At 41.0% G+C, this 22,854-nt stretch overlaps 1 long non-coding RNA gene across 2 annotated transcripts in view; it reads left to right on the plus strand.

The window, feature by feature from the left end:
- The window catches only part of LOC123385983, a 159,280-nt gene that overhangs the window by 21,021 nt on the left and 115,405 nt on the right, over positions 1-22,854 (plus strand). For both annotated transcript variants that reach the window (XR_006599326.1, XR_006599325.1), the window contains exon 2: positions 8,245-8,349. This is a non-coding gene — a long non-coding RNA (uncharacterized LOC123385983). The remainder of the gene's footprint in view (positions 1-8,244; positions 8,350-22,854) is intronic.

The following is a 22,854-nucleotide window of genomic DNA, read 5'->3' on the forward strand; positions in this document are numbered from 1 at the left end:
AAGGAGAATCTCAAGGAATTGGGCTTGTAGTCTCCTTACCCTCAGAAGGTCATTTGGGTTCCTTATGAAAGTTTCCTCATTCTTTCCCTAGCACCTTAACATTCCGATATCAATAACTTCTGGGGGAAAATTAGGAACACATGCTTCACTATAGCTCTACTATACTTGCTAGCTGAGAATGAGAACAGTTGAAATATCATCTCAGACAAATATTTTCCATAATCTGTAGAGAGTAATCAATACTTGGAAGGAAAGTTACTTGGCGACAGTGTCAACATTCCATTTTCTGAAGCATTCTTGTGTGCTCAACTTCGCGGTCTCATACCTTTTCATTATTTCTCAACCACTGGTTACTGTGACTTCTCAGAACCAAGAGGTCCTCTTTGTGCAGGTTTGCATAGCTGGTTTCCACTGAGTTTCTTTCCTTTTTCTAGAGCTTGGGTATAATGGGACCAGGTCTGGTAAAAAGAGTTGAGTAAATGACTGATTTTTCCCCCCTGGAGTCCTGTCTTTCTGTGAACATGCACTGTGTGATTTGTCCATGGGAAGATGCAGCTGTTAGCAGGTACTCTTTGTACCCCAAAGCAAATGAGAGTCCTTCCTGTGAACTTGAGAATACATGCTGGGGGAGGGGAGGAGGGTCTTTGTTTTTCACCCTTTTAGAACGTATTGCTCCCAAATAAGTGGCTGTAAATGGAAATGAAGGGATAAGACTTTGTGACTAATTTCTCTGGGGAGCCTAAAGGTCCCTACTCCTGACCCCATTGTGTTGCCTCACCCGTCTTTCCACTGCAAGGCTCATAGCAGTTTTATGACAAGGTGGGTGTTTGTGATCCAGTTCAGGATGGGGACTAATCCAGTCCTCCCCGGTGCTGGTGTTCTTTCCATGACGGGGCTGACGCTCAGCCAGTGGAATCCCAGTGAGCTCAGGGAACAGGCGGTATGTGTCAGGTTGATTCAGCTGAGGAAGTCATGGCCTTGGTTTAGCCTTATAAGGCTGTGGTTCCGGTGGAAGCGAGACTGTCTCAGCTTAAAAATCCAAAGCTCTGAGCATTCCCAGATGACATCTGTAGTTTCTCCAACACACATTTGGCCTCGTTGGTTCCTTGCAGCGCTTTGATTGTGCAATCACAGTTTGGCACATGCTTTGTCCTGTGAAATCTGTACATTTTCAGCTCAGACATCTCAAAAATAATCATTGAAGCATTTTGATCAGGGTGGTTTATCGTAAAGCAGAATCACTCTTACCAGCGTTTCTGGTAAGCAGTAGGAGGAGAGGGGCAACTTAGGAGGGAGAAAGGTATAGGGGAAGGAGGGATGGCTTTGGAATTGGACAGGCCAAGGTTCAAGTCCTGCCTTCCTTTTTTGACTTGTTGAAAAATCTTAGGCTCTCAGGGACTTGGATTAATCTTCTGTAAAATGGAGAAAATAGTGTCAACCTCACAGGGCTGTTGTTAGATTTAACTTAAGAGTGGAGTAAATGGACTCTGTAAGTTTCATATAAATATATATTTGATTGTGTGTGTGCATGTGTAGTGGTGGTGGTGGTGGTGGTTGTAGTAACAGTAACCCGATTATATTTTTATTATATATTATATATATTATACTCGACTTTTGATAAATAATTTGCTTCTGAGGCTGGCTCAGACTCTGTGTCTGTGAGTTATTCCTCAAACCCCCAAACTGTCTGGGAATGTCCGAACAGGTTTCTGTGCTGATATCCATAGAGGTAGTCCTCAGCTTTCCTTTTTCAGCCATCAACTGGTAGCAGGTACAATCAAAAGATGACAAATTATTTCTAACTTCCTCAGTAATATCTAAGATCTAAAGACATAAATCATTCTGGATTCCAGTTTAAGATATTTGGAAAAGAGAGAAATATTTCCCTCCAACTCTTGGAACACTTCCCTGTCATTGCAGCATTCATGTTGTTTCCAAACAGAGTTGATGATAGGACTTCTTTGGCACAGTGAGAAAAGATACAGTCCTTTCCCTCTTGAGGTCTCTATGCCAAAATATTGGTCACCAGGTTCTTAGCGCATTTAGTAAAAGGCTTAATGTCTTATAATTATGAAATGGAACTGCAAGCAATGTATTAGGAAAAAAAAAAGCTAACTCTGCCTGGAACAAACTTTGCAAATTGGACTTGTCATTTCTTTTAGCTATTGATATATTGAGCTTTGTTTTCATTTGATTACTCAACCAATTGATTAAAGAAAACATTTATTGATAACTCTCTGCTTTTTAGGCACTGTGGCAGTACTGGGAATACAACAATGAACATGACTAAGAAAATTACTGTCTTTTATGAAGATTGTAGTCTTTTATGAAGAAGCAAGATGCAAAGTAGTAGGGGGAGAAAGAAGTATAGGGCACTGTAAGAACACAGGGGAAAGGCATTGCTTCTAGAGTTGTAGAGAGAGAAAGCAAAGCATAAGTTGGGTTCTGAGCATAATTTAGTGTGGATGGGTCCTGAGTGCAAGGGAGCAAGTGGTCATGGGTAAGGCTATACAGGGGAGGCAGGGCCAGATCATCAGATCTCGAAGGCCCTAAAGGCTTCTGTAGAGCATTTGATTCTACTGTGAGGCATTGGGGGAATCCACAAAGAATTTTAAGTGTGTGTAATGTGGGAGGAAGGTCAGAATTTTGTTTTAGAAAGATCAATCTGGTGATGATGTAGAGTATGGGTTGAAAGGGCTTCAATCTGGAAGCTGGGAGGGTATTTGGGATTCGCTGGTGAGATCAGTGCAAGAGATGCTGGTGGCCTCAACTTGGGCAGTGGAAATAGAAAGGAGTAATGGACTAAAAACATTACTTAGCAGATAAAATCAGTAGGACTTATTACATAGACAGACTGAAGAAAAGAAAGAAGACAAGAATGATACCAGTTTTTCTAACTTAAGCAACCAGTTATATAGTGGTGCCATTTTCTCTCACAGGGAGCATAAGAAGAGGAACAGCTTTGGGGGAAAGAATGAATTTCATTTTGGACATGTTGAGCTTGATGTGTTTCTGAGATTAAGTAGAGATGTTGAGTACACAGCAGGATATTCAGATCTGAAACTCTGCAGGAATATCAAGCCTGTAAATATAGATTTGAAAGTTAACATACAGGTGGTAATTTCAGCCATGAGGATTCATCGACTAAGAAGCTGTGGAGTGAGAATTGGGCCAAGGGCAGATATCTGAGAAATGAAATATCTCAAATATGGGCAGGGGAAGAAAAATGGCCAATGGAAAGAAGGAACAACTAGAGAAGCAAGAGAAAAATGGGAAAGTGGGGTGCAGGAGCGTGGGCAAGAGAAGGTTTCAAAGAGGTAGTGATCAAATAATGTCTAGTGCAAGTTAGAGGTCAAGGGAAATAGAGACGGAAAGTTTCCTTTGGAATTTACAAAGGGAGGGGTGTTGTTTACTTTGGCAATAGCAGTTTAAGAAGACTAGTTGGTGAATGAAGCCAGATTGCAGTGGGCTGATGAGTGAGTAGGAGGTGAACAGGTGGATGAATGTGTGAGGGCAGTGAGATAGGGCAGTGGCCAGAAAGGCACAGGGGAGACAGCACATTTACAGTTCTTTTCTTCTTCATTCTTTCTAGTTAACTTTTTAAAGTTAGGAGAGGCTTGAGAGTGTTTAGATGCAACTGAAAAGGAGCTAGTAGGGAGAAGTTAAGCTATGAGACGGGTTTCTGAGACAGGGAGTCTCCTGAGAGAGAAGGAAAAGTTTCAGATCATCTGTGGAGAAATTAGCCCCAGAATAGAAGGAAGGATGCATACATACTGTTTTTGGCATTTATATATAAAAATATATATATGAAGTACCCTTAGCTTTATCCTTATAATTATACATTAATTTTTAATTATATATATTTTTATTAATTAACTTTTTATTACATATCATTAGTATTATTATATACAGCTTTGGGGGAAATAATGAATTTCATTTTGGACATGTTGAGCTTGATGTGTTTCTGAGATCAAGTGGAGATGTTGAGTACACAGTAGGATATTCAGATCTGAAACTCTGCAGAAATATCAAGCCTGTAAATATAGATTTGAAAGTTAACATTCAGGTGGTAATTTCAGACGTGAGGATTCATCAACTAAGAAGCTATGGAGTGAGAATTGGACCAAGGGTCCAATATATATTATTATTAATAATTTTTTAAAGTTTATTTATTTTGACAGAGAATCCGAAGCAGGCTCCACATTATCAGTGCAGAGCCTGATGCGGGGCTCGAGCCCACAACCCATGAGATCATAACCTGAGGTGAAGTCAAGAGTCGTACACTTAACCAACTGAGCCACCCATGGGCCCCTATGTTATTTTAAAATGCAAGGATTTGTCTACCTGGGTATGTCCCCTATGTGTTTTAGGCCATCACTTGTAATCTTTTTTTTTTTAATATATTTTTAAGTTTATTTATTTATTTATTTTGAGAGAGAGAGAGAGAGAGAGAGAGAGAGAGTGAGTGTGTGTGTGTGTGTGTGTGTGTGTATGAGCTGGGGAGACAGAAAGAGAGGGAGAGGGAGAAACCAAGCAGGCTCTGTGCTGGGGCTCCATCTCATGAACTGTGAGATGATGACCTGAACTGAAATCAAGAGTTGGATGCCTAAGGACTGAGCCACCCAGGTGCTCATATCATCAGTTTGAATCTTTAACGACTCATCTGTAAGTTCTGGAGGGCTGAGTATCTCTTTGTTCACTTTGTCCTGCAAAGAAATGTCTTGGCTTTGTTGAATGCATAGCCAGGAATTAGGGCACAGCCTGTGGCCTCAGAACAGAACAAAATACAATGAGAGCCTGGCCTTCATTCCTCTAGGGCTCTAACTGGTTGTGCAAATCAGCCACTCATCCTACTCAGTACTTTATGCAGGTTGGTGCTTCATCTTTCATTCTTGGAAAGTACTTCAAGAGCTCTTTTCACCTCACTAAGGGAAGGGAGTCTAGGTTAGTTTTAGTTAGTTTTTAATTGCTCAAGTAATTTGAAACCTTGACAAATATAAGACTTCTTAAGAATAGTTTCCTTTTGGGGCGCCTGGGTGGTGCAGTCGGTTAAGCGTCCGACTTCAGCCAGGTCACGATCTCAGGGTCCGTGAGTTCGAGCCCCGCATCAGGCTCTGGGCTGATGGCTCGGAGCCTGGAGCCTGTTTCCGATTCTGTGTCTCCCTCTCTCTCTGCCCCTCCCCCGTTCATGCTCTGTCTCTCTCTGTCCTAAAAATAAATAAATAAATAAATAAACGTTGAAAAAAAAAAGAATAGTTTCCTTTAAATTAATTTGATTGGCTTGGCTGTAAGTGGATTTATATCTCAGGGTAAGACTCAGCAGCAGTGGCACTGGGGCAAATAATTAGCTTCTGTTCCCTCTAGAAATATTATTTATATGTGTGAAGTTGGGCTACAATGAGTATTAAGGGCAATTCTGAATAGGGAAAAATATGCCACAATGTGACCACAGTGTCTTGGAGCTGTTGTGGAGTGATAGATACTAAGTCCCTTAGGTGCTTTCCATCACCAGTTGCTGGATTTACCTCCTTTTCTCCATCCCCCTATTGGGTAGTTTGGGCTTCACCTAAACATGTGACCCAGAGGAGTAGCTGGATAGTGCAGACCATGGGGCACTTGGACCCTGGGAATCTGTAAACAGGGGAGAAGATTTTGGCAGGTTGTTGTCCCTGAGAGGGCAACCATGCCTTGGGGCTACTCTCCATGTCACTGAGCAAACTTACAAAATCTTGCTGGCTTCTAGGTCTGGTTCTCAAGCGTGGGTGCACATTAGAATCATCTAGAAAGCTAGGAAAAATACTGATGTGCATGCAGGTCCCACTTATTCTGATTGAATTGATGTAAGCTATATTCAGGGCACTTAAACAAAAAAAATCTCTCTAGATGATTCTGATGTGCAGCTAAGTTTAAGAACAATTGCTAAAATCACTGGGGCTTTTGAGACGTTGGCTGGGCTGGAGAACACAAGTTGCCAGAGAACCACAGATACCTGATGAGGCTTTAAAAATACATTTTATTATTTACAAGTCTTTGCAATATGTAGACTCCTGTAAATATATTTTTCAGGGCAGCATTCATGTTTATTTCCTGGAAACCCTTCGGGACAAAGAGTTTATTCGATATCATGGCTCACTCCAGGAATATGTATCAGTGTGGCAGTTGGACAAAAGAAAAGGGACTATCTAGGGAAAAGCAATTTGGTTTTCATGTGAGTAGCCTCTGTGAAGAAGTTGGAAACTGAGGAAATGTACTGAACCTCGTTTCAGTAGGACTTGATAACATTGTTTAAAGGTGAATTTAGAAATGTTTCTTTGCAGGATCAGAGTTCCCAAGGAACTGGAAGCAAAAGCAAGACTCCACGTAGACCCAAAACATGCAAGTCTGTATGTTCACATCCTATACTGCTTAATTCTAGCATGTCTATGAAAATGAGCCAAGTAACTCCATGGTAGGCCAGGTTTTATTTATTAGCATGACTCATATTCTTAAAATCTGTATGAACTCTATAGTAAAGAACCTAGTAGTCATTTCTCTTGGAGCCAAATATAAATTTTTTAGGGAAAATAAATAAATCCAAAACATATCTTCTTACTTAATTCAGCAACTCTGTGGTTCATTGAGAGGGTATCAGAGAGGACTAGTGTCTGAAAAGCCTTCTTTGTGACTCAAAGAAGTCTTGTCATGACCATGATACCTAAATTATCTCCCTTTGGCTTCATTCTGACCTCCTATTTCCTCAGGATTCTTCAAAGATTTACTAACATGCTATTGAGAAAGAGTCTTAGTCTTTTCATAGATAAGAAGAACCTCGGAACTGGTGGTTCTTCAGAAGCAAGTCTTTACATATGGAAACCAAGAGCTTTTCCTTGGTGGACATTCCATTTGTTGCTTTAAGTTCCAGATTGTTTATCTGGTAATTAAGTTTATTTTCATTTTTTCTTTGGCATGTTTATGATTGATTTTGTGATTTTCCGAATATTGGTTATTCAGAGCCACATTAGCATTTTTTAGAAGTCGGGAGGTCATTTTATAGCTCTTCTCAGCTTTATCTTCTAGGAGTTACATTAATCTGTCCCTCAAATACCCTGAGAAGGAAAACATGGCGGTTGATTAGGACCTCTCCTTCATACACCTTTAGTTTCTTCGGAAGCCTTGTACTGAACGTGATTAAGGGCCAGTGCTCTTTGTGAATGTGGTCAACTAGAAAATTCTTCTGATGAAAAGGAGATTGGGAAAAGTTGGCTGCCATTTCATGATTCAGTCCATGATGCCTCATGAACTGTCTCCTGGCAGCCATTCAGCGTTAGAGCTTTTTATAGAAGAAAATATAGTCAAAACACAGGTCTCTCAACTCAGTACCCTAAAGCCATTGGCTGTTAGAGTCTACAGGAGGTCTTTTGAATTTTTCATAGGGGCTCAGTAGCTGGAATATGAGGCAAAATCTGAATCACAGAGGAACTGTGGGGTTAGCAGTAATCTAGTTATAGGAAAACCCATAATTCAAAGAAAAAACAAGACTTGCAACAAGATCAACTTTTGGTAAACCGAAGAACTCTTGAACTTCTCATTTTCCCTTCAGAACGTATCTGAAATGAGAGTCTGGGGTAGTTTTGACTCTACCAGTGGAGAGTAAGTGGCCTAGTCATGAGGGTTGGAAGTAAATAAGTCCATATATTGCTCTAATCAGTGGGTTAATTTTTTTTAATTAAAAATTTTTTTTACATTTACTCATTTTTGAGAGACAGAGACCGCGCACTAGCGGGGGAGGGACAGAGAGAGAGGGAGACACAGAATCTGAAGCAGGCTCCAGGCTGTGAGCTGTCAGCACAGAGCCCAATGCGGGGCTCAGACTCACAAACTGCGAGATCATGACCTGAGCCGAAGTCGGATGCTTAACCGACTGAGCCACCCAGGCACCCCTAAATGGGTTAGTTTTTTTGTGGTGTGTATCCGCTGGCAGCTGAAGAAGCTTATAATGTCCTCATAAAAATATTAAAAAATAATTAAGTAATGTGTGTAGTATTACAGAGACTTTATTTATTGAAATATAGTTGTTAAAATAAAAAATCTAATATAGCAATATATGTGCCCTTCATTAATGCATTAAATAACAAGATATACCATTGGATCTAGTAACATAATTTCACAATAGTGATGCACAAAAATGGTATTCTGCGATTTCTGTAGCAACTGTAATGTGATATGTGTGTGTTTAAAATGTTTGAAAATTTCATGCATTCACAGGAGGAAGACAGTGTGAAGACACTGGAGAAAGATGGCCATCTATAAGCTGAGGAGGAAGACATTAGAAGAAGCCCTGCCAACACAAGGATCCTGGACTTCTAGAATGTAAGAAAATAAATTTCTGTTGTTTAAGCCACAACAGTACAATAGTTAGTCTGGTATTTCGTTATGGCAGTCGTAGGAAACTGATAAGATTGACAAAACCATTTAAGTGTTATCCTCATGGTTTCACTACTGAGGAGTCCCCAGATCCCTTTCCTCAGCCCAGAAGGGCAGGATAGTGGGAGAAATGACCTCCTGTTTATTACACTCGCAGATCTTTTTGAACAGTGGTTCTTAAGGAGGGTCTATGAAAGGCTTCAAGGTTTCTTTCTTTTGTGTGTGTGTATAATTTCTTTATTTTTCTAGCAGTAGGGTCCAGAACTTCCACAAGATTCTCAAAAGTTTATAACTTTCCAAGAGTTTGTAACCATCATTTTAGAACTTGTTGTATATTCTGGACTTCTGTACCTTGGCTCCAGCTGGACGTAGAGTGTACCTAAGGTCTATTGCCCATACCTTCAAGTGAAGTTGTCCATTTATACAGCATTTATGGGTGGGGCTGCCCACACGCTCTGAAAAATATATGAAAGCCCAGAAACCAAAGTGAAGGTATTTATGTAGGTGTATGTTAGGAATAAGACATAGTGTTAGGTATAGAGATGTATAAGGATGCATAAGGAAATGTCCTTAACCTCATATGTTGGGAAAGCTTCAGACCTACACATTTTCTGAGTCTCATTACCAATGGCATGTCCTGCCTCTTTTTGGCTGAGGCCAAATAGACAGCTCTGCCTTTCCTGACCTTGTGAGCAGCCATGCGTTTGCCAAGCCTGTGGCCTCACATGGGCCACGGAGCCCCACCATCTTCATAGGGGTATCTTTGTATAAGCAGCTTCATAAGTGGGTCTGCTCTCAGGAGAGAACTGGGAGAAAAGAGAGAGAGAGAGAGAGAGAGAGAGAGAGAGAGAGAGAGAGGAAAACAACATGACAATACCGAGTGCTGATGAGGATATGGAACAGCTGAAACTCTCACACATTTATTGATAGAAATGCCAAAGAATGTAGCTACTCTGAAAAAAGTTTGGCAGTTTGTAATAAAATTGAGCATACATTTATCCTGTGATCATCAACCCCACTCCTAGGTGTTTACTGAATGAAAATGAAAACAGGTTTAGATTAAACCTGTATGCAAATATTTATAGAAGCTTTATCCAGAGTAGCATGAAAAATGCAAACCATCTAAATGTTGTTCAACTTGTGAATCTGATAGCAAGCTCTGGGGCATTCATACATTGGATTGGTAATCAACAATAAAAAGATGAACTATTCCTGTTTAAAAAAGCTTGGATGAATCTCTACTGCTTTGTGTTAAGCTAAAGAAGCCAGACTCAAAAAAACTGCGTACCGTGTGATTCTCTTTATATACCATTTGGAACAGGTGAAATAGGGACAGAAAATAGTTGGTAGTTGCCAGATTAAGGGTGAAAGGGCAGATTTTGCCACAAATGAACATTACTAGGGAATTTTTTAGGTGTAAAGGAACTGTTCTGTATCTTGTTCTTGTGGTGGTTATGACTATAGGCATTTGTCAAAACTCACAACTCTGCTCTAAAAAGAGTTAATTTTACTGTATGTAAATTTTAAAATTATAAAAGCAAAAAAAAAAAAAAGCAAGTAGCTGCTGGCTGGAGCAGAGCTCATTTCAGAGCCAAGAAGGGAGCTTGAGGTCACAAGGGGACATTCTACTCACTACTGCATGTTCCACTGGCTTTTGCCAAACTCTTGGTGTGGACAGGCTGTGGGCAGAACATGGCCATTTTCAGGATGCAGGAGCCGTAAGGTTTGACTCAGGAAACTAGAAATAGAGATAAATCTTGGGAAAGGGCAGCTGTGTTGAAGTGGACAAATTGGTATTCTCAGAATGAAGTTGGGACCAAATGTTTTGGCGTTACCTCGCCGGGAAAGAATAATGTAGATCAGGCTCGTGGTGTTTGGCCAAGAGATCTGAAGGGCTGCTGGAAGACTTCCTAAGCTTGGGCCCTTCTCCATGTCTGTCTTCTCTGCTAGCAAGTCAGTGCATAAAGGCTGCATCCATAAAGGGAAACCAATTCTTTGGGGGCAATCAGGTTTTAAGCATTTTTATAAGAGTTGATGGGTTCTGCTTTTACTCTTAAATGTCAGGCAGGGGAAGACCCATGTTGTGGGGGAGAGAACAAAGGGTTTAGCCTCAAACTTACCTGGTTACAAGCCTTTGTGACCTTGTGCTGGTTACTTACCTTCTCTTGGCTCCATTTCTTTTCTGAGATAAAAGGTTTTTATAGAGATCAGAGAGGAGGCAGATTGAATTGAGAATGAACTTTCCTCACCTACCTACCTACCTACCTACCTACCTACCTACCTAAACACACACACACACACACACACACACATTGTGTGTGTGTGTGTATATATATATATATATATATATATATATATATATATATACACATACATGGTCATGGTCAGCCAGTGCTCATCAGGAGAAGCTCAGGGTCAAAGTCATGTTCTCAGGATGAATATCCTTTCTTGATAGGGAATTGGAGATAGTAGTGAAAGTTGTCTCCAGAAAAACAGTGCCCACCTTAGCGTGGCATCCTGCTTCTTAGGTAGCTAGTGAGAGGTTCATTACAGCTCTTTTCAGTGGGAGGCTGTACAGGAATGCAAGCACCTGCTACCCTCCCTCTCCTGGCACCTGTTTACTCCTTTGCCTTTGGGTTTGGCAGTATGTGGGCAGAGGCAAGCCTCCATTTGCCTCCTGATCAAGCTTGAGGGCTCAAGTCTGGAAACCTCCATGCTGTGGGGAGGGTTGGAGGTTCCCTGGTGGAAATTCAGGAATGGGGGGCGGTGGTGAGTGAGTGGATTCTGAGAAGAAATGGAGAGAGGGAGAGAGAATACAGTGTTGTGAGGTCTCATACTTTCTGACCCCCCATCTCTCTGTAAGTCTTTTTTATGTGGTAAAAGGCAACAAACAGGCTAGGAAAGATGACAACCTCTGTTCCCTTTATACTGAACTGTTCAGTTCGGTGGTGCAAGTGAGCCTTCATCCTCATTTGTGTAATTCCATCATTGTTCTGTATGTTGTTAGAGGTACTTGGTGATGGGGCCTGCTGTGTGGTCTTATTATCATCACTGTAGTTGATGTTTAATAAATACTTCCTATATGCCAGGCTCTGTTTCAAGGACTTTAATTGTGTTAACACCTTTTTAACCCTCACATTAATACTTTTATTTTACATGTTTTTTGAAAGAGAGAGGTATATACTTCTATTTTATCTTATTTTATTTTTGAAAGAGAGCACAAGCAAGGGAAGAGGAGGAGAGGGAGAGAGAATCTTTTTTTCTTTTTTAACATTTTTATTTATTTTTGAGAGAGAGAGAGAGAGACAGACAGACAGACAGACAGAGTGCAAGTGGAGGAGGGGCAGACAGAGAGGGAGACACAGAATCAGAATCAGGCTCCAGGCTCTGAGCTGTTAGCATAGAACCTGACACGGGGCTTGAACACACAAACCATGAGATCATGACCTGAGCTGAAGTTGGACACTTAAGTGACTGAGCCACCCAGGCACCCCAAGAATCTTAAGCAGGCTCCACACCCAGCTCAGAGCCTAAGGTAGGGCACAGTCTCATGACTGTGGAATCATGGCCTGAGCCGAGATCAAGAATTGGATGCTTAACTGAGTTACCTAGAAGCGTCTACTTTTATTTTAGAGATGAAGTATGTAAGGCTCAGATGTGTTAAGTACCTTGACCTCGATTGGATCTAAGCCATTTGGATCTAGAGCCCATGCTCTCAATCATCTTCCCATCCACAGATCCCCCAACATGAGAAATTGCAAGAATTAATTCTTGGAACTTCTAGGTTTCAAGATGGGTGCAGCAATAATTGATGGCTTGGAAGGGCGCCTGCATATCGTCAGTGCTATTATGATCAGTGTTATTATCACTAGCTCTGTGCTCTGGAGAAAGATGGTACAGCCTTCACTCTTTGTGTTCTGTTTGTGTTCTCTCCATGGCTGTAGTATAGTGAATTGCACTTGGGTTATTTTGATTATCTAGATAAACTTTTCATTGAGAGGACTTGATTTGAAAACAAATTGAAAAAAAAGAGAGATCTTGCTTAGTATTGATGGTCTGATGATATTACAAATTCCACACCACCTGAAATGATCACCAATAAATAGGAAGCCTGAAAAAGATTCTGAGGAGCCTTAATTAAGTCCCTGCTTCTATAGAAAAAAAGGCATTGATTTGTTTGTTAATTAAGATGGTTTGAACCTCACATTTCTTACAAAGAAACGATTCCTGGTGACTTTTTTTAAATAAAATTTTTTAGTGTTTAATTATTTGGAGTGGGAGAGAACACACAGGCAGGGGGAGGGGCAGAGAGAGAGAGGAGAGAAAGAACCTCAAGCAGGCTCTGTGCTGACAGTTCAATCTCATGAACTGTGAAATCATGACCTGAGCTGAAATCAAGAGTCAGATGCTTAACCTACTGAGCCACCCAGGCACCCCTCTTAGTGACTTTCTATCTTCTACCCACATATTCCCTATATGCCTGGGGTGTGCAGAGCAGTGGGCTTGTGGAGCCCAGTCCATCCCTTCAGGAAGATACTAGATGAAACTGATGATACATTAAGTATGGATACAAGGCAAACAATAGGATGGGATTTAAACTGAGTACCCCTGGGGTCAAGTCAAGACTGTCCCTTTCCAGGCTGGCCTGAAGTCCCAGTGTTGACAGCTATTCACCACCACCCTTGAATTTTCAGAGCCATAGGGACAGAAGTCCTGTTGTGTGGTTTGGGGGAAGCTGTTGTCGGAGGCTTTGCCTTAGTTGTTTAAAATGGTGTTCAAGGGGCCCCTGGGTGGCTCAGTCGGTTAAGCAGCCGACTTCCGCTCAGGTCATGACCTCGCGGTCCGTGGGTTCGGGCCCTGCGTGGGGCTCTGTGCTGACAGCTCAGAGCCTGGATCCTGTTTCGGATTCTGTGTCTCCCTCTCTCTGACCCTCCCCCATTCATGCTCTGTCTCTCTCTGTCTCAAAAATAAACGTTAAAAAATAAAATAAAATAAAATGGTGTTCAAGTTTGGGCCAGGTCTGATGGGTTAATACAGAGATGCAAGTCTTTTCTTCTGAACTTGTCGGCAAATGTTACATACCAAGAATTCTTTCGTTTTTCACCTATGTCTCTGAACTTCTTTACTAATAATACATTAACCAAGCTATTAAGGACTACTGATATTTACTATTCAAAATACTGTTATGTAAGAATTCTTGTTTCCAAGAATTTCTTGTTGCTAAGCTTCCACTGGACCTACCCACAAAGAGCTGAAATTTCCAGCTTTTGGAAAGGATACCTTGGTATCAGTGCATTATCAGTGATACTTTCAATTGATTGGTCATGTTTTTCAGTTGTTGTGCTTCTAGTGTTAATGACTATGCTTAAAGATATAAAGATGTATGTTTGTTAATTGTCTTGTAGTTATTATATCATTGCCATTTTGATATTTTCATTTATCTTTTTTGTCATTGAGATCTTTGCAATGGTAAATGGAAATTAGTGGAGTAGGTGGGTCACTGGGTCTTTTTTGCTCTATCTGTAAGAACCATTGAGTAGAACATGGGGTTAAAGGTCTAGTATAAAGTTATTTCCATTGATACATTCCTGTGTTTCTATCCCTCTTGCTTGCATTGGTGTGCTGAGTGGCTAAAGCTAGGAGTGCAAGGCCAGCAGGGTAGATCAGAACCATAGCCTCCTGTCAGAAAAAACAAAACAAAACAAAACAAAACAAAAAACAAGCAAAAAGCCAACCAAACCAACAATAGCGAGAAACTCCAAGTGCATGCCCTATTGCTACACAATGGTGCTCTTTCAAATAAAAAGCAAGACCTTGATATAATTTCCCCTTCAAAATATGGAGACACAGGTCCTGCTGTTTATATAGTCAAATCTCGATCGTGTGCTTGAGATCAGACATTTGAAGCTCTTCACAATACTAGTTGACTTTGCCCAGCTATAAATCCTGCCACTCCATTAGCTCAGTTGGGCTTGGGTGACCACACCCACTTCCACCATGCACTGCCATCTCTGTGCCTCAGTTGAGGCTGTCATGTCATTGTAGGGGTATCTACCTCTTCCTCCACCTCCATGCATGCGCATGCACACACATGCACAAACTCCCCTCAATTATCCTTAATGACCTAGAGTAGCCCTTTCTGATTCTCTCCTACAGCTTTTAAAAAAATATTTTTTTCATTTTTTAATGTTTATTTCTGAGAGAGAGAGAGACAGACAGACAGAGCACGAGCAGGGGAAGGGCAGAGAGAAGGAAGACACAGACTCTGAAGCAGGCTCCAGGCTCTGAGCTGTCAGCACAGAGCCCTACGTGGGGCTCGAACTCATGGACTGTGAGATCATGCCCTGAGCTGAAGTCAGATGCTTAACTGACTGAGCCACCCAGGCGCCCCTAAAAAAATTTTTTAATGTTTATTATTTAGAGTGAGAGAGACAGAACATGAGTGGGAGAGGTACAGAGAGAGAGGGAGACACAGAATCTGAAGCAGGGCTCCAGGCTCTGAGCTGTCAGCACAGAGCCTGACACAGGGCTCGAACCCATAAACTGTGAGATCATGACTTGAGCTGAAATCATGAGTCGGACTCTTAACTGACTGAGCCACCCAGACACCTCTATAGCTTTTACATCATAATAAATTTGGGGGTTCAGGAGACCGGAACCATCAGTGCATAACTGGATCAAGACCCTCACTTCACTAAGTTTTTTTGTAAAATGACAAGAATAATCCCTTTCATCAGATGAAGTTTATTAAATATTTGTGGGAATCTTCATATAAAAGAATTAATTTAATGGAATGAGTTTTGTGTAACGTGACCAATGAACCCAGTCCTTTCTTGCATTTGATTTTGATTTACGTCTGTTTGCATGTGTGTTTGGAAGAGAAAGGCATAACGTGGAATGTATGTATGTTGTTTCACGCTTTCCCATGAGCTCAGTCAAATGTATCCTGTGGTATTTACATTTTATTCTACACAGAACAGAAAACACAGTTCAGTCTGTGACAACTTTCCAACAGGCAACAACTCTAGGAGAGACATGATGTTAGGAAATGTACAAGGTTACAGAGTAGTGCTATAAAGTTTGATTAGTCCATGTGGAACATTCTGTACTTTGCAAAAGGAGCAAGACAGATGTTTGTCTCAATTTGATTTGAAAAGCATTTTCCTCACATTTATATGCTGAACCATATGACCGATATGTTTTTTCATAACTCTTTGCCCCATGTGTTATCCATTATGAATTCAGAAGGCTTGAAACACCAAAGCCATTGTGAGTCAGCAGAGCCCATATGCAGATAGTAGGTTGTTTGAGATCTTTTCTCTTTGGGCTTCCCTCGGCTCATCCTAGCCATCACACACAAGATGTCCTCCAGAATCTGGAGCTGGGTTCTGGAGCTCCTGGATGTAAATGCTAGGACTCCAGACTGGATCTCTCAGCTCTTCTGCTGAGGCCATTTTTTTTTCATATGTTTATTTATTTTTGAAGGAAAGAGACAGAGCGTGAGTGGGGGAGGGGCAGAGAGAGAGAGGGAGACACAGAATCCGAAGCAGGCTCCAGGCTCCGGGCTGTCACCACAGAGCCCCATGCGGGGCTCAAACTCACAAGCTGTGAGATCATGACCTGAGCCGAAGCTGGACGCCCAGCTGACTGAACCACCCAGACTCCCATCGCTGAGGCCTTTCTATTAGTTAGAATCTCATATTAGCAGGCATCCTTTTATTTACTAGAAAAGGAAAAAAAAACTTTTAAAAGAAAGCTTTGAGATATTTCTTTATTGAAGAAAGATTTGTGCATCTAATATGGACTGGGCTCTGTACAGGGATATAAAGGTAAAGAAGAAGAAATCTTTGTCCTTCAAGATCTCTTTATATGCTCCCAAGAGTGACAGTACAGTGTAGGGAGAGCCATACATAGGTCTGGAGGGGGTGTCATGGGGTCCTTGAAGGATTTATGAATAACTGGCTGGTGAGGCTAGAAAAGACCCATGGAGGAGGTGACATTGAGTTGAGTCTTAATGGATGAGTAGGAAGTATTTCACCAGTTTTAACCCTCTAGATACAAGCAAAGGATTATCTTGTTTCATTTCAGGCAAAATAAACATGTCAAAAAAAAAAAAATCTAACATATTTGGCAGAGGGCCAAAAATAAGATTTTTAGATAATTCCAATTCGGGTGTCAACTATAAGTTCTCTTTATTACGGTTATAGGCAAATACTGATAGGACATGGTATTTGGATTCCCATTTAAGAATTCACCCCAAATAGGATAACAAAAATGCCCATACAAAGTTTCAGGACCCACTAAAAGGCTTCTAGCAGAATATTTTGTAGTACAGGGAGTCCTCGCTGCACGTTTGTGATATATATGGGTTTCAGTTACCCTGGTGTACTTGAATTACCCCTGTCCCCCAGCCACACAGTTCAAATTTCAGTTACTCTGTTAATGGAGTATTTGCATAAAGTACCAACTTTCCTGCCGCATCCTCAGCCTACAGATGACTCGGTAAATAATAGACACACTTTATGATGAGTGACCAGTCATGTGGTCTCCTTGTCACTTGGTCACGAAGTGTCATTTTACAAAAAAGAATAATCAAAGGAGAGAACTGGCCAACAAAGAGAAAAATGCAGCCAACAACAGAATTTGATGATGCCGGAAGTGACATTTAAAAAAAATTTTTTTTAATGTTTTTATTTATTTTTGATACAGAGAGAGACAGAGCATGAGCAGGGGAGGGGGCAGAGAGAGGGGGAGGCACAGAATCCAAAGCAGGCTCCAGGCTCTGAGCTGTCAGCACAGAGCCTGACGTGGGGCTCGAACCCACAAACCGTGAGATCGTGACCTGAGCCGAAGTCGGATGCTTGACCGACTGAGCCACCCAGGTGCCCCCGGAAGTGACATGTGAACCCAGTATAAATGAAGTTACAGAAGACCAGCTGGGTGTGCAATTGTTGACTCTAGATCCTCTATAGACCCTCCAGAAATGTAGCCGGAGGATCTTAGTGAAAATGATCCTGCAAACCTAAAGGAAGGCAGTATTTGACACAAAAAGCAGGAAGATGACCTACAGGAAGTGATGCCAGCAAAAAAGCCTTCATGTTAAAGGAGCTCTTGGAGATGTTTCCCAACACTGAAAGCAAAGCACAAAGGATAAAATGTTGGAAGCCGTCAAACTGAGAAGAGTAGGACAATTTGTCAAAGCCGAGAAAAGAACTCTTCTTTCCTAAAGGGTCTCTGAGAAAAAGAAAGCAAGCCCTGTTTAAGCTCTTAAGTTGTTTCTTACAAGGAAATAAAATATTTTAATTTTCAACGCGTCTAATTTTTAAGTTATGGTATGCTAAATAAATATTAGTTTTACTGTTTTTTTTTCAATTTTCTATACATTCATAATGAACAAAGCTTTTCAAGTTTTGACAGAGATTTTTTTTTTTAATTTTTTTTTCAACGTTTTTATTTATTTTTGGGACAGAGAGAGACAGAGCATGAACAGGGGAGGGGCAGAGAGAGAGGGAGACACAGAATCGGAAACAGGCTCCAGGCTCTGAGCCATCAGCCCAGAGCCTGACGCGGGGCTCGAACTCACGGACCGCAAGATCGTGACCTGGCTGAAGTCAGATGCTTAACCGACTGCGCCACCCAGGCGCCCGTTGACAGAGATTTTTAAAGGCCGTGGAATAATTGTGATTTTTCCTGTTGATTACTCAGACCGTTTTGCATAGTGTCAGCTCCTATAGCATAGCTGTTTTATAGTTCAATGCCATTAGGCAAAGCAGGAACTTCCTATATTTTGAAAAGACCAAAGACATGGCTGCGTGCCAGGAAATGCCTATCGGAAGGGACTGTATGAATCTGCTTCAGTGATCAAATCCATTCTTAAAATGAAGGCTCTACGTGTTTAAATAAGGTACTTTGCTTTCACATTTTAGAACGCTTCCATCTTGTGGTGGGGGAGGGGAATTTTCCTGAATGCAACACTAATCTTCAATTGTATATACATTTTGCAGCATGGCCTGTTTTAATCTGACTATCTTAGTTGCTATTTAAATCTGTTACCCGAGTTCGCCTTCATGGAGGTTGGTTGTGTTTTCTCATTTGAGTAAAGCTCATAGTGAAATTTGCTTTTTATTTATTTTTTTAGGTTTATCTATTTTTGAGAGAGAGTGCACACACAAACATGGCGGGGGAGGGGGGGATGTGAAGCAGAGAAGAGGGAGAGTCTCAAGCAGGCTGCCACTCAGGGCTGGAACCCAGGACCTGAACCGAACCCAAATGGTGAGATCATGACCTGAGCCTAAACCAAGAAGAGTCAGATGCTTAACTGACTGCACCACCCAGGTGCCCCCAAATTTGCTTTTTAATTGTAGGTCATGTACTGGTTGAGTCACCAGGTTAGATGAAGGCTCTTGTTAAGGAATAGATTTTGCCTGTTCAGGGTCCAATTCCTAGTTTGCTGGGAATAGTCCTCTGCTTCAGAATATGCATTTCCCATTGTATGCGGTATTGGTGGGAATCTTTTAAGGGGCCTCATACTTCTTTAGTCTTTTTGCCTGGAATTCAAGTACTGAATACAACTATTGACTATTGTACTTGATTGTCCTCAAGCAGATGCACCCTGCTTGCTGTTCATTAATTCTTTTCCTTATATTCCCAGAGCTGCCTTAATTCCTACTCTTTCTGAGTTTCACCGTTTAATTTTTCCTTGAATTTTGGAGGCTACTTGTATTCTTCCAATATATTTCCCTTTTTTTATCCTGCCCCAGTTAGCCAGAATTAGTTTCTTTGCTTTTTTAAGAAATATGAACTGTAGTTTGCTTTTAAACTGAACCTAGTTATAAAGACAAAGTTTAAAACCATCCTGTGAAAAAGTAATCATGAGATGCATTTCCACATAGTAACAAATCGAAGACTAAGAAATATTAAAGACACTTGGATCAATTCAGAAGATTTCTCCTTTCTCCAAGTGGAGAATTTTGTTGCAGTAGTCCTAACCTCACAAACAAGGAATTAGGTGTAAAATAATGGCAGCATATCAGAGATTTATTCTTTTGTTCGCTCTAGGTCCAAGTGAGAAGGGGAGGGAACATCTTGCCACAGATTTCATTTTTTTATTAAATTATTTGTTGGCCCTTGCTATGTAGCAGGTACTGTTCTAGTCACTTGGGATGAATTAGTCAACAAAACGGACAAAAATCTCCATGCTCTTTAAGCTCCCATCCATGGGGGAAAGACCTACGGATGACTCTTGTCAACCATTATCATTTTGAGCTAGGGACTGTTAGGTTATAATGTACAGATCAAATAGAATTCTGGCTTTTTGTCTCAGATTGAAATCAAGCCCAAACTAATAGATTTCAGAAATTGCTAAATTATTTTCATATTTCTGGCTTCTCCAGTTATTTTCCTTTTTGTCAGTCCTGGCCAGAATTGGAAATCAAGCGTGTCTAGGCTGCGTGAATTTAGAATCTCACCATGAGAGTCAATAGCAACTGGGTGCCTGGAGCATGGCCTAAGACCCTCCACACTCTTGTTGCTCAATAAGCATAGGATGATGGATATTTCTGATCTGAAACTGGATTTCTCAATTGAAGATGGGAGTGATCTTGCCCTGGGGGGAGGAAAACTCCTTTTCCCTTCCCCAACTTCTGGAATGAAAAGAAAATTACTATGGAAATGAATACCCGGAAAACATTCACTGGCTCAATTTCATGGTATTAAAGGCAAAAGAATGAGTCCTTTGGCAACTGGTGTGAATCCTGGCATCTCTAACTGCATCTGGCCAGTTAGCCATTGCTGTTTAAAGGACAATTGAATGCAAACACCTTTATTTTTCGAAGCTGCCAGTCAAACTCCCTTATGAATCTCTAAAGACACGAGCTTGAAAGCAACTCATTATCCTGCTTATAGAATCATTATTTGGGATCTGTTCAGTAGAGATGGTGACCTCTGACGTACAAGGCATAAGACTGGAATTCCATGAACATTGTGGCCAGTGGGAAATAGGAGACAGAAGGAGATCACAGGTAGTTGCTCTATTTGCTCTTCCCATGGACTTGTCAGAGGCCCTTTTTTTGTGTAGTGTGTCTGTGGATGTCCTGCATGACTGTGTGATTGGTTGTGTCTCTTCATGAAGCAGTAGCAGCTCCACACCCATTACCTTGTAAGGGCTTTTCTACCCTTCAGTATCTCACTTCCCTTTCCTCCCACCCTTACTCTTCTAGACCTCCATCTTCCAAAAAGCATTGGCACTTAAACCTTGCTTCAGGTACTGTTTCTGGAATACTCAAGTTGTGAGAGGAGGTAATCTATTTTTTTTTTTAAACCGTTGGCCCTCTGTCTTCACACTATTTACTAAATCATCTGTCTTTCCTCACATATACCTGACACTATTTCTGGACTCTATGCTGTTCTATTGATTTATTTATCTTTCTCTACGCTGTTCTCAAACTTTCAATTCCCGTGGATTTAGGGTTTGAGATCTGGTAGGTTCTAAATAATCCTTAAATTTACCCTCAGCTTCTTTTCTTCCCTCATCCTCTGTCTCACTTCTGTTTCAATTTTAGTTTCTGTTTCAATCCATTCTCTTTCTCAGCATGGAATCTGTCACCAGCTCCTCTATGTACTGCCAGCATTTCAGCCAGCCTCATCTCTGAATCCAAAATTCATTGTCATTTGAATATTACGATAATAGTTGGTAATGGGAAAGAGACTACTGGTAATCCTTCATATCTAGTCACTTCTTTTTCCATGGTAAGAGAACTTCTGACTTTTGACTAGACATGGTCTTCGGGATGGTGATCCTATTTCCTGGGCTCTCTTGTATATAGATTTGGCCATGTTACTAAATTTTTTTCAGTGGGATATATGCAGAGATGTCATGTGAAAGCTTCTGATAAACTTATTAAGAGATAATGTGGGAGTCCTTTGCCTCTACCTCTTCATTATCCTTCCCTCCGTCCTGCTTTCTGGAATGTAGCAGCCACCATCTGGGTCCATGAGGTTGAGGTGAGGCACAGAGGAACAATAATATAGTAGGGACTTTAGTCTGACTCTGTGGAGAAATAGACTTGACCCACACCCCTTATACTAAGATGTGTAAATCAACTTTTCCATTGCTCAGTACACATTAGGATCTTCTGCTATTCACAACAAGCTGAATCTGAGCTAATATGTTGGAGAAATAAGATGAAGACTTCAGGGCAGAAGGATAGTGTTGGCCAGAGGTGCAAATTAAAGGTTTCTCTCATCATCTTATTCAGAACTTTAGACATCTTAAAGAAACTTCTAGCTTTGGTTTTATAGGACCCTTGTGAACTTTGGGCAAATCACTTGATAGATAAATCAAGTAATCAAAAGGCTCTGAAAGAGTCACCAAGAACTTACTATATATAGCTCAGAAGCTTAGACATCCCCACCATCACCCCCATCCTGAATTGCCTTAAAGTTACAGAGAAGTCAAACACTTTTTTTTACATGGTTTCTTGAAAAGGAGGCCTGAAAATAAAGAGGAAATTTTCTGGTTATATGATTAAATTATTCCAAGAAGCTCTGTTGGATGAGACTGGTTGAGAAGTTCTATAAGGACAGGCATGCCTGGTTACTGAAAAGTGGAAGGAAAACATGTTAATGAGAATTGTATCATTATTATACAATCAGGACTCCCTCTTCTTTTGTCTCTATATGTTGTGATCTCACAAATGAGCACTGTTTTCCAGCTGTGGTGCTTGGCTCACTAAGTCAGCATATGATAGTGAAGCCTTCCTCCGGAAGGCTCAGGAAGCCTCTTATAGACATGATGGGCTTTATCTAGTGAAGGGAAGACAATCTTGGCTCTAGGGCTGAGGATAGGGAAGCTTATGTCTCTTCTTTGGAGAACATGTTTATGTAGACTCCCTCAAGGGCCTTGATCTCCCACATACCTGCCAATTTTTTTATATGGAAGATTCCAGGAAGCCAGAGCTAAATGTTTTCTTAATTTCATAATGACCATCAGACTGGAAGTATTGGAGGCAGGGGAGAAAGAAGGACAAAGCTTCAGTACTGTGGGCTCTTTGGAGAGTTCGCTCAAAGATCAGAGACATTCAAGTTTTAGCTGGTGTAAGAAAAATGACAAGCATCAGGAACATTGAATAGAGAACCAGTTGAAAAGTAAAACCAAATGACGTTAATGCTTGTTTTACTGGTTATGTTGCTTTTCTTCTAATTAAAGACTGCTGGAGATAAGAAGGAAGTTATCAAATAAAAATAGGACAGGCTCTGTAGTCACGATGTTGGTGGTGGTCAAGAAGGTGGTGGTCAAGAGGGAAAGGCTTACCATTCCTGATGTATCGTCTGCACCATCCCCGCTTCTGGTTGGACCCCACTGTCTAGGACCTTGAGATTAAGCTATTGCTCCTAAAACACTGTTTAATCAGGGTAACTTAGAGGGTTAAGTTCATCAATCCACCCTCACAG

This window comes from Felis catus, chromosome B3 (genome assembly GCF_018350175.1).
Source record: "Felis catus isolate Fca126 chromosome B3, F.catus_Fca126_mat1.0, whole genome shotgun sequence".
NCBI lineage: Eukaryota > Metazoa > Chordata > Mammalia > Carnivora > Felidae > Felis > Felis catus.